The sequence below is a fragment of the Haliotis cracherodii genome, unplaced genomic scaffold, assembly GCF_022045235.1.
Source record: "Haliotis cracherodii isolate W230 unplaced genomic scaffold, xgHalCrac1.p SCAF_8, whole genome shotgun sequence".
Lineage (NCBI taxonomy): Eukaryota > Metazoa > Mollusca > Gastropoda > Lepetellida > Haliotidae > Haliotis > Haliotis cracherodii.
This window is the reverse complement of record NW_027266341.1, coordinates 44,689,808-44,702,750: the sequence shown is the minus strand read 5'-3', so window position 1 is coordinate 44,702,750 and position 12,943 is coordinate 44,689,808. Positions and strand designations below refer to the sequence as shown.

Genomic DNA, 12,943 nt, shown 5'->3' with positions numbered 1-12,943 from the left:
GGGCTGTGAGATAACAAACTTATTCAAGCCGTCAATGTAATTTTTAAAGTAAATTTTTCACATGAATATGACAAGACAAAGTCATCTACAATTTTATTTCGTACACTGAAATAAGGTCTAAATGTGATTATCCCTGGCTTCCGGCGGAAGTCACAAGCCTTTCAAAGTCACGTGAGAAAAAACGAGATCTCGTCCTTGATTCTCTCGCTTCCGAAGACGCAAGACGTGGAAAATTTGCGTGCTCGTCTTGTGTTTTTTCATCGTGAGCAATCTTCGATGGTGTTTCGTCAGTCTTGCTCTTTTTGTGACTTTTCTTCTTGGCTTAACTCTTTTCTTCGGTTTTTTAACCGTCATGAGATTGGATCATTCATCGGCTTTGGATGGCGAGGATAGAATTCCTGTTAGCCAAAAGCATGGACGCCATGTGCCTGTCAGCCAGGAGGCAACCACGGCCGCTGGAACCAGCCATGAGGCAAACAATAACCAGAGCCATGAGGCAGTTGGTGACAATGGCAGACCTAAGGATATTGATTTGGAGAATCGAAGCAGGAAACGAAATAGGAAGGACTGGAAAGGCTTCACAATTCCAAAACGGGACCAAGCCATTTCGCGCCATCGTCATCGCAAAAGAAATGACAGTAGCACTAGTAGTTCTCATTCCGATAGCTCGTCATCCAGCTCAAGTAGTGACACTAGTTCATCAGAATCGTCAGTTTCGGAAGATTGTGTTTCCAACGATCGTACTGTTAGTACTGATAATTACCTGTATAAGCGTTTTAAGCCCACGGATGATAGGGCTGAACAAGAACTGTCTAACGAACTGCTAGCTATGCACATGAGCATTTCAACCACTACATTAAAGATGAAGTTATCACCAATAATATATTAGAGGGCTGTCCGACCCCAAAAGGATTTGTGCCACTAGAGCTTGATGAAGAATGGTCAGATATGTTGGAAGAAAAAAGATTTACTGCGGCTAAATCTGTTGAAGCAGGGTTTGGAAAAATCCAATCAAGACTACTCAATGTGATGGGACCACTCGGTCAAGTGTGGCAGACCGTGGATAAAATCAGGGATAAAGGTGGTGAAGAGATTGATGTGAACGACTTTTTGAATTTAGTTGAAAAAACTGTTTGTTTGTTGGGGCAAGCTAACGTTGCCCCTACTTTCTATAGAAGACTGAACATTCTAACAAAGCTAATGAAAAGTCAGAAGAAAGCCCAGAAATTTCTCTCAAAGAATGAGAAAAAGTGCAGTGACAAGAAGGCCTTGTTTGGCAAAGGTTTTTACAAGAAATTGTTAAAGCTGTCCAAGGACAGAAAGAAGAGATTGGACATTGAGAGACAGTTTTCAGACTACAAAAACAACAGCCACTATGGCTTCAAGAGCTCTACTAGAGGGTTTAGCAGAGGAAACAGTCGACCCTTTCACAGAGGGCCCTCATCAAGTTACCAGGGTTACAGAGGTGGGGGCCGGTACAGTACCAACTCTTTCCAGAAGGTGGGATTCACCAACTCGACTAGAAAGCGAGACGGCGGTGGCAGAGAGTTTCCCAGAGGAAGGTATGTATGTTTCACAATATCAAAAGGGAAACACACTGCACAGTCAGTTACAGGACCTAGACTTTCAGGTCATTCAGGCAGATCCCAAACTAGGGGGGAGATTAAAACACTTCATAAAAAATTGGCAAAAGTTGACAAAGGATCATTACATTCTAAACATTGTTCAGGGGTACAGAATAGAATTCAATCAAATTCCTCAGCAAAAATCAGAACCAACAGAACTAAAGATGCAAATATCAGAAATGGACATAATGTCTGCAGAGGTAACAAGAATGTTAGAGAAAGGGGCAGTGCAGTGGGTTTCTCCAGTAAGAAACCAATTCGTGAGCACAGTGGTTGTGACCCCAAAGAAAACAGGGGGTCACAGACTGGTATTCAATGCAAAGAAACTAAACTGTTGTGTTGCTTACCAACACTTCCAAATGGAAGGAATAGTGACACTGACAGAGCTAGTAAACAAACAGGACTATATGATCAAAATAGATCTCAAAGATGCCTATTTTTGTGTCCCAGTGTGCAACGAGCACAAGAAATACCTAAGGTTCCGCTGGCAAAACAAACTTTACGAGTTTCAGTGCCTACCCTTCGGACTTGCTTCAGCACCGAGGGTATTCACGAAGCTTTTGAAACCAGTGATTTCTTTCTTACGCAGAATAGGAATCCGAGCCCAAATTTATCTAGACGACTTGATTTTGGCCAATCCCCAGAAAGATGCATTGATGATAGACAGGGATTCAACCCTAGAAATTCTAGAGAAACTAGGTTTTGTGGTGAATTGGAAGAAGTCAGTCCTAGAAGTCCAGGGACTTGTTGACGGTAGCCCAAATGATCTGGGATTTCTGCCTCGAGAGAAAGAACATAATATCGGCCGAATACCTTCCCGGGAAGGACAATGTGGAGGCAGATTGGGAGTCGAGACACCACTCAGACTCCAGCAACTGGAAACTGAAAACAGTTTATTTCAAGCAAATAAACAAAATTTGGGGACCAATAAATGTGGATCTGTTTGCAGACAGACTGAACAGACAGGTGGACAGGTATGTCAGCTGGCGGCCAGATCCGACAGCATGGCAGACGGACACCTTCCTAATGGAATGGAAGGACATGAAACCGTATGCATTTCCCCCATTCAGATTAATAGGCCGTTGCCTAATGAAGGTAAAAAAGGAGAAATCAGAACTCATACTAATAGCTCTCACATGGCAAAGCCAACCGTGGTTCCCTATTCTGATGAGCTTGTTAACAGAGGAGCCAATCCTCCTTCCTCCAGACCCACAGATGTTGTCGTCTCCAGCAGGGGAGACCCACCCCCTGATGGAACAAGGGTCTCTTACCCTTGCAGCCTGGAGAATCTCGGGAGTTGTAACCAGCCAGAAGGCATTTCTGAATCGGCTTCTGAGTTACTCTCCAAATCCAGGCGCCCAGGCACCAGGAACTCTTACAACAGCTCCTGGCAGAAATGGCGTAGTTGGTGCATGGGGTGGGAAATTGATCCATTTCAAGCCTCTGTGGCAAATGTGATCAACTTTCTCACTCATCTGTATGAATCAGGCTATTCTTACAGCACAATCAATGCAATAAGATCGGCTATTTCAGCTGTTCATCCCCATGTGCAGGGAGAACCGGTAGGTCAAACGAAGGAAATTAAGAACACAATGAGAGCAATATTCAATGAAAGGCCTCCCCAGCCTAAGTATACCGAAACTTGGGACGTTGACACAGTGACAGAGTACATCAAAAGTTTAGGCCCAAACAGTGACTTACCTGATAAGATCCTTACACAAAAGACGGCGAGGTTGTTAGCACTGACGAACGCAAGTAGGGCTTCTGAGTTGCACAAATTAGATCCTAACAATGTTTCAGATTTTGGAGACCACATCGAATTTGTTATTACTAGATTGACAAAAACAGGGAAGGTGGGGTCTTGCGCAAGCAAAGTGACCGTTTATTCATCTGACATACCTGAACTTGATCCCACATCAGCAATTAGAGCTTACCTACACAGAACTAAGTGCTGGAGAGTATCTTCAGAGCAGGAACATCAATTGTTCTTGGGATGTTCCAAGCCACATAGACCAGTTGTCAAAACAACTGTTTCTAATTGGTTGAAACAGCTGATGGAACAGGCAGGGATTGATACCAAGAAATTCCAGGCTCATTCAACTAGATCAGCGGCTACTTCCAAAGCCAGAAACTTTGGGATGTTAGATGCTGAAATTATCAAATGTGCAGACTGGTCAAAAGCTAAAACCTTTCATAGATATTATGAAAAAGGCATTCAAAAAACCACCAATGAGAAATTTGCAAACATTGTTCTAAACTAAATGAATCAGATGATATTACAATGCAAAACTGTTAGGATACAGAATTATTAGGGATCAGAACTTTAAACAATCACATTTAGACCTTATTTCAGTTTACGAAATAAAATTGGGAATTTTCAAAGCGTGCATAGCAAGCCCAATGAAATTGTAATTTTATGAGTAAACTGAAATAAGGTCTAAATCCCTCCCTCTCCACCCTAGTGATTACACATTATGTACTTGAATGGATTCAACTTACATCTTTAGTGAAAGATTTTGATCTGGATCATATTATCAAATGATTAATGGTGGAGTCTCAATTTATATGTCAAGAGATTATTTAGTGAAACCACAAACTCATGAGTGTTTTTTGTTTGCAGTTAGAAGAGTTTGCAGACTATGGAGAAAGAAGGATCCACTTCGTGTGTTTGTTGCAGTTCTAGTTGGATTGGTTCTATGAAGTGGGATCATAGTACCTATGTGTTTGGGTGGATTGGACCACTGATGTGTTCAAGACATGGTTTACAAGTTGACTTTGTTGTCTTCGAATTCTGGTGCAGAATCTGATACTTGGGCCAATGTCACTGACATTCCAAGACATTCGGTTTTGTTGACTCGGCAGGTACTGTACCAGTACCTATTTTCTGTTGAGTAAACTGTTATCACACTTAATATTCTTGTCTTTTCTTCTTCGCTCAGAGAATCAAGGACGAGATCTCGTTTTTTCTCACGTGACTTTGAAAGGCTTGTGACTTCCGCCGGAAGCCAGGGATAATCACATTTAGACCTTATTTCAGTTTACTCATAAAATTACAATTTCATTGCGCGTGCTCCGCACGCTTATAAAATTCCCAATTCTAACTGTATTTACCTAATTATAATTTATGAATGCAAAAAAAGAAAGAAATTAATACAATTCAGATAAATGATTCACCCAATACAAGTTTTTATCCTGTGATCAACCAGTGATTCTGTGCGACACAAGTGCAATATTATTACTTGCAATGATGAATAGAAATAATATTTGAAATTCTGACATTTGTTTATCTTTCATTCCAAAGTCTAACACAGGATGAAACATACAACAGCTACCAAACAAAGTAGTACTAATGATTTCACTCATTCCTTGGTGTGTCCTAGAGACTATGTATTTCATTCATGTGGCTCAGTCAACGTATTGCTGATTAAGAGCATCAGAGAGATTGTTATTTAACAGGTGCAAGCTATCCTGACATCTTGTCATGTAGAAATGGTGATGCACACAGATGGAGAATTACTAAGTCAAGATGATTGTTATCACAAGTCTACATTGATGGAGAATTACTAAGTCAACATGATTGTTATCACAAGTCTACATTGATAGAGAATTACTAAGTAAAGATGACTGTTATCACAAGTCTACATTGATGGAGAATTACTAAGTCAAGATGACTGTTATCACAAGTCTACATTGATGGAGAATTACTAAGTCAAGATGATTGTTATCACAAGTCTACATTGATGGAGAATTACTAAGTCAAGATGATTGTTATCACAAGTCTACATTGATGGAGAATTACTAAGTGAAGATGACTGTTATCACAAGTCTACATTGATAGAGAATTACTAAGTCAAGATGACTGTTATCACAAGTCTACATTGATGGAGAATTACTATGTCAAGATGATTGTTTTCACAAGCCTACATTGATGGAGAATTACTAAGTCAAGATGACTTATCACAAGTCTACATTGATGGAGAATTACTAAGTAAAGATGATTGTTATCACAAGTCTACATTGATGGAGAATTACTAAGTAAAGATGATTGTTATCACAAGCCTACATTGATGGAGAATTACTAAGTCAAGGTGATTGTTTTCACAAGCCTACATTGATGGAGAATTACTAAGTCAAGATGACTGTTATCTCAAGTCTACATTGATGGAGAATTACTAAGTCAAAATGACTGTTATCACAAGTCTACATTGATGGAGAATTACTAAGTCAAGATGATTGTTATCACAAGTCTACATTGATGGAGAATTACTAAGTCAAGATGATTGTTATCACAAGCCTACATTGATGGAGAATTACTAAGTCAAGATGATTGTTTTCACAAGCCTACATTGATGGAGAATTACTAAGTAAACATGATTGTTTTCACAAGCCTACATTGATGGAGAATTACTAAGTCAAGATGACTGTTATCTCAAGTCTACATTGATGGAGAATTACTTAGTCAAGATGACTGCTATCACAAGCCTACATTGATGGAGAATTACTAAGTAAACATGACTGTTATCACAAGTCTACATTGATGGAGAATTACTAAGTCAAGATGACTGTTATCTCAAGTCTACATTGATGGAGAATTACTAAGTCAAGATGACTGTTATCACAAGTCTACATTGATGGAGGATTAGTAAGTCAAGATGATTGTTTTCACAAGCCTACATTGATGGAGAATTACTAAGTCAAGATAATTGTTATCTCAAGTCTACATTGATGGAGAATTACTAAGAAAGATGACTGTTATCACAAGCCTACATTGATGGAGAATTACTAACTCAAAATGATTGTTATCAACAAGTCTACATTGATAGATAATTACTAAGTAAAGATGACTGTTCTATATAGATGGATAATTACTAAGTCAAGATGACTGTTGTCACAAGCCTACATGGATGGAGAATAAGTAAGTCAAGATGACTTGCACATCAGCATAGAAAATTACTCCAAGTCAAGATGACAGCTGGTAAAGACTGTAATGAAAAGCGTTGGTAACTCCACACATCATGTTGTATCTGGAGGAACACATCGGTACATGTACTCTGAAGAAGGATAGAGTGTATCCATGTATACCTGAATGGTTCCCAGTGTATCACCTATAAATACTCACTAGCTCTGACAGAAGACAAATGATGCAATAGAAACAGCTGAACAGAATACTGAGGCTGTGGGTCCCTCTGTCAGACACACCACATCCACACTGTTCACCCCGCTTTTGTCAGGGCAAAACATCATGGTGGATTATCACACTGCAAACCTGAGCTCTGCATCTTTTCATGTCTTTGACTTCATATATTTAAGGCAAAGGAAAGAAGAATGCCACTCAACTCCTTGCTCACCTGTACATGGAAGACAGATACTCGTCTTTGTGTGAAGGTGGGGAAAGGCGAGCTGGGTGTTGGGTCTCACTGCTTCCTGTCCTACACTTATTGACAGTCACACACTGACTGTGGCATTGCAGCTGTAGAAGCCGGCCCATGTAATCAACATACGTTGCTCCCTGGTCAGCGTGGCCACACATACACCACAGACAGCTCATCACATACACCACAGTATGCTCTCCACATACATCACAGACAGCTCACCACATAAACCACAGACAGCTCACCACATACACCACAGACAGCTCACCACATACACCACAGACAGCTCACCATATACACCACAGACATCTCACCACATACATCACAGACAGCTCACCACAGACAGCTCACCACATAAACCACAGACAGCTCACCACATACACCACAGACAGCTCACCACAGACAGCTCACCACATACACCACAGACAGCTCACCAAATACATCACAGACATCTCACCACATACACCACATACATCTCACCACATACATCACAGACAGCTCACCACATACACCACAGACAGCTCACCACATACACCACAGACATCTCACCATATACACCACAGACAGCTCACCACAGACAGCTCACCACATACACCACAGACAGCTCACCCCAGACAGCTCACCACATACACCACAGACAGCTCACCACATACATCACAGACAGCTCACCACAGACAGCTCACCACATTCACCACAGACAGCTCACCAAATACATCACAGACAGCTCACCACATACACCACAGACATATCACCAAATACATCACAGACAGCTCACCATATACACCACAGACAGCTCACCACAGACAGCTCACCACATACAGCTCACCACATACATCACAGACAGCTCACCACAGACAGCTCACCACATACACCACAAACAGCTCACCGAATACACAACAGACAGATAATCACATACATCACAGACAGCTCACCAAATACACCACAAACAGGTCACCACATTCACCACAGACAGCACATCTTGTTCCACATACAGATCAACATTTATACACTGGGCACACTGTCACAGTCAGATCAACATTTATACACTGGGCACAATGTCACAGTCAGATCAACATTTATACATTGGGCACAATGTCACAGGCAGATCAACATTCATATATATGGGCGCACTGTCGCAGTAAGATCAACATTGATACACTGGGCACTATGTGACAATCAGATCAGCATTTATTCACTGGGCACACTGTCACCACAGTCAGATCAGCATTTATACACTGGGCACAATGTCACAGTCAGATCAGCATATATACACTGGGCACACTGTCACAGTAAGATTAACATTTATACATTGGGCACAATGTCACAGGCAGATCAACATTTATACACTGGGCACACTGTCACAGTCAGATCAACATTTATACACTGAGCACAATGTGACAATCAGACCAGCATTTATTCACTGGGCACAATGTCACAGTCAGATCAACATTTATACATTGGGCACAATGTCACAGGCAGATCAACATTCATATATATGGGCGCACTGTCGCAGTAAGATCAACATTGATACACTGGGCACTATGTGACAATCAGATCAGCATTTATTCACTGGGCACACTGTCACCACAGTCAGATCAGCATTTGTACACTGGGCACAATGTCACAGTCAGATCAGCATATATACACTGGGCACACTGTCACAGTAAGATTAACATTTATACATTGGGCACAATGTCACAGGCAGATCAACATTTATACACTGGGCACACTGTCACAGTCAGATCAACATTTATACACTGAGCACAATGTGACAATCAGACCAGCATTTATTCACTGGGCACACTGTCACAGGCAGATCAACATTTATACACTGGGCACACTGTCACGGTCAGATCGACATTTATACACTGGGCACACTGTCACAGTCAGATCAGCATTTATACACTGGGCACACTGTCACAGTCAGATCAGCATTTATTCTCTGGGCACAATGTTACAATCCGATCAGAATTTATTCACTGGGCACACTGTCACAGTCAGATCAACATTTATACACTAGGCACAATGTCACAGTCAGATCAGCATTTATTCACTGGGCACACTGTCACCACAGTCAGATCAACATTTATACACTGGGCACACTGTCACAGTAAGATCAACATTTATACACTAGGCACAATGTCACTGTCAGATCAGCATTTATTCACTGGGCACACTGTCACCACAGTCAGATCAACATTTATTCACTGGGCACACTGTCACAGTCAGATCAACATTTATACACTGGGCACAATGTCACTGTCAGATCAGCATATATACACTGGGCACACTGTCACAGTCAGATCAACATTTATACATTGGGCACAATGTCACAGGCAGATCAACATTTATACACTGGGCACACTGTCACAGTCAGATCAACATTTATACACTAGGCACAATGTCACAGTCAGATCAGCATTTATTCACTGGGCACACTGTCACCACAGTCAGATCAACATTTATACACTGGGCACACTGTCACAGTAAGATCAACATTTATACACTAGGCACAATGTCACTGTCAGATCAGCATTTATTCACTGGGCACACTGTCACCACAGTCAGATCAACATTTATTCACTGGGCACACTGTCACAGTCAGATCAACATTTATACACTGGGCACAATGTCACTGTCAGATCAGCATATATACACTGGGCACACTGTCACAGTCAGATCAACATTTATACATTGGGCACAATGTCACAGGCAGATCAACATTTATACACTGGGCACACTGTCACAGTCAGATCAACATTTATACACTGAACACAATGTGACAATCAGACCAGCATTTATTCACTGGGCACAATGTCACAGTCAGATGAGCATTTATTCTCTGGGCACAATTTTACAATCAGATCAGAATTTATTCACTGGGCACAATGTCACAGTCAGATCAACATTTATACACTGGGCACAATGTCACAGTCCGATCAACATTTATACACTGGGCACAATGTGACAATCAGATCAGCATTTATTCACTGGGCACACTGTCACCACAGTCAGATCAACATTTATACACTGGGCACACTGTCACAGTCAGATCAACATTTATACACTTCGGCACACTGTCACAGTTAGATCAGCATTTATACACTGGGCACACTGTCACAGTCAGATCAGCATTTATACACTGGGCACACTGTCACAGTCAGATCAGCATTTATACACTGGGCACAATGTCACAGTCAGATCAGCATTTATTTTCTGGGCAAAATGTTACAATCAGATCAGAATTTATTCACTGGGCACACTGTCACAGTCAGATCAACATTTATACACTGGGCACAATGTCACAGTCAGATCAACATTTATACACTGGGCACAATGTGACAATCAGATCAGCATTTATTCACTGAGCACACTGTCACCACAGTCAGATCAACATTTATACACTGGGCACACTGTCACAGTCAGATCAGCATTTATACACTTCGGCACACTGTCACAGTCAGATCAGCATTTATACACTGGGCACACTGTCACAGTCAGATCAGCATTTATTCACTGGGCACACTGTCACAGTCAGATCAACATTTATACACTGGGCACAATGTGACAATCAGATCAGCATTTATACACTGGGCACAATGTCACAGTCAGATCAGCATTTATACACTGGGCACACTGTCACAGTCAGATCAACATTTATACACTGGGCACAATGTCACAGTCAGATCAACATTTATACACTGGGCACAATGTCACAGTCAGATCAGCATTTATACACTGGGCACACTGTCACAGTCAGATCAGCATTTATTCACTGGGCACACTGTCACAGGCAGATCAGCATTTATACACTGGGCACAATGTCACAGTCAGATCAGCATTTATACACTGGGCACAATGTCACAGTCAGATCAGCATTTATACACTGGGCACACTGTCACAGTCAGATCAGCATTTATACACTGGGCACAATGTCACAGTCAGATCAACATTTATACACTGGGCACAATGTCACAGTCAGATCAACATTTATACACTGGGCACAATGTCACAGGCAGATCAACATTTATACACTGGGCACAATGTCACAGTCAGATCAGCATTTATACACTGGGCACAATGTCACAGTCAGATCAGCATTTATACACTGGGCACACTGTCACAGTCAGATCAGCATTTATACACTGGGCACAATGTCACAGTCAGATCAACATTTATACACTGGGCACAATGTCACAGTCAGATCAGCATTTATACACTGGGCACACTGTCACAGTCAGATCAGCATTTATTCACTGGGCACACTGTCACAGACAGATCATCATTTATACACTGGGCACACTGTCACAGTAAGATCAGCATGGACATGTCATATATAGACAGCACGATGTGAGGCAGGCATACCTACACCAACATGGACATGTCATATATAGACAGCACGATGTGAGGCAGGCATACCTACACCAACATGGACATGTCATATATAGACAGCACGATGTGAGGCAGGCATACCTACACCAACATGGACATGTCATATATAGACAGCACGATGTGAGGCAGGCATACCTACACCAACATGGACATGTCATATATAGACAGCACGATGTGAGGCAGGCATACCTACACCAACATGGACATGTCATATATAGACAGCACGATGTGAGGCAGGCATACCTACACCAACATGGACATTTCACCAGCTACAAACATACCAGTGTTCATTTCAAGTAGTTTAAAATCAGCAATAATGGTGACGGGTCCCTACCTGTCATACAGACCTTGTCCTTGATACACAGCAGACAACAGTATCCATATACCATACAGTCACACATAGGTCTAGTGGTCTAGCCCTGTCAAATCACCACCACTATTTACTGTGAGTTGACGTAAACTGAAGTTGTGATGACAGGACAAAGAGACTCACCTGTTGTCTTTGATCACTGCTAACGATACCTGTCAGCCACCTGGCTATAGTCTGTTCTAAAATAGTTGGCAAAGCAAGGCGAGCTTTATTGATTGATAGAGATGGGCCAGGCATAACAGACAGGCAACATTTCATTTGCACTATTGGGATGCACAGCTCCGACTGTCCACACAATTCACAAACATTTTTTAGCTTTGCTTTAATGATTCACAAAAAGAAGTAATGATTCACAATTAGAAGTAATGGAAAAGACAAAAAATCTTTTCTTGACCTATTCTAAATGAACATGCTTGTAAATATTTCTGACCAGCACCCAGACATGCCATGATGAGAGCTACCATCACCAAGTTGGAGGCTCTCCTTTTAAAAATTACCCACCATAGACTTCATCTGCTTGACATGTGATCTAACTTTAATGAAATCAAAAAAAAATAAGATAGGTTGGGTCCCTGACGAAGACTGTACAGTTTCCAAACGTTGCAAATGAACCATGTTATGTATTCACCTCGACTGCTGTTACCTCACTGGACATTTACACAACATGGGTGAGCAGTGTTTTGCTTTTAATGACAAGATTATTTGACAAGGTTACTAAGAACAAAGATGCCATCATATACGGTTGGCGACTGTCAAAACTGTTTGTTTATTGTGAGCTTTGTTATGTATGTCATCGTTTCTGCCCCATGTGCAAACAATAAAAGATGTGACAATAAATTCCAATATGTCCAGATACAAATGTGTCACCTTTCTAACATAATATGGGACAGTCGCATTAATCTCATGCTCTCATTAATTTCATGATTTCCAGAACCTCAAAGTTGCACCATTAAACTCTTGGAAATGAAAACAAATATGACCAGACACTTTGTGTGATTGGTTGATTCAGATGTCAAAGTAACAACGAATTACATGATGTAGCTCTTTGCATTTATCTGAGATGATCTTTGATCAAATCTGTTATGGGTAGATTGTGCTAAGCCTGCCAAGTTGCCTATTATTAAGATCAATTAGCGTGTGCTCTGACTTTTCTGCCCCAAAGAGATGTAAAAGCCCAGAAAGCA

At 41.3% G+C, this 12,943-nt stretch overlaps 1 protein-coding gene and 1 pseudogene across 1 annotated transcript in view; one reads left to right on the top strand and one right to left on the bottom strand.

Moving 5' to 3' along the window:
* LOC139449510 (LIM domain only protein 7-like) overlaps window positions 1-12,943 on the bottom strand; it is a 170,381-nt gene that overhangs the window by 89,141 nt on the left and 68,297 nt on the right. The window lies entirely within an intron of this gene.
* On the top strand, window positions 353-3,083 carry LOC139450219 (uncharacterized; annotated as a pseudogene).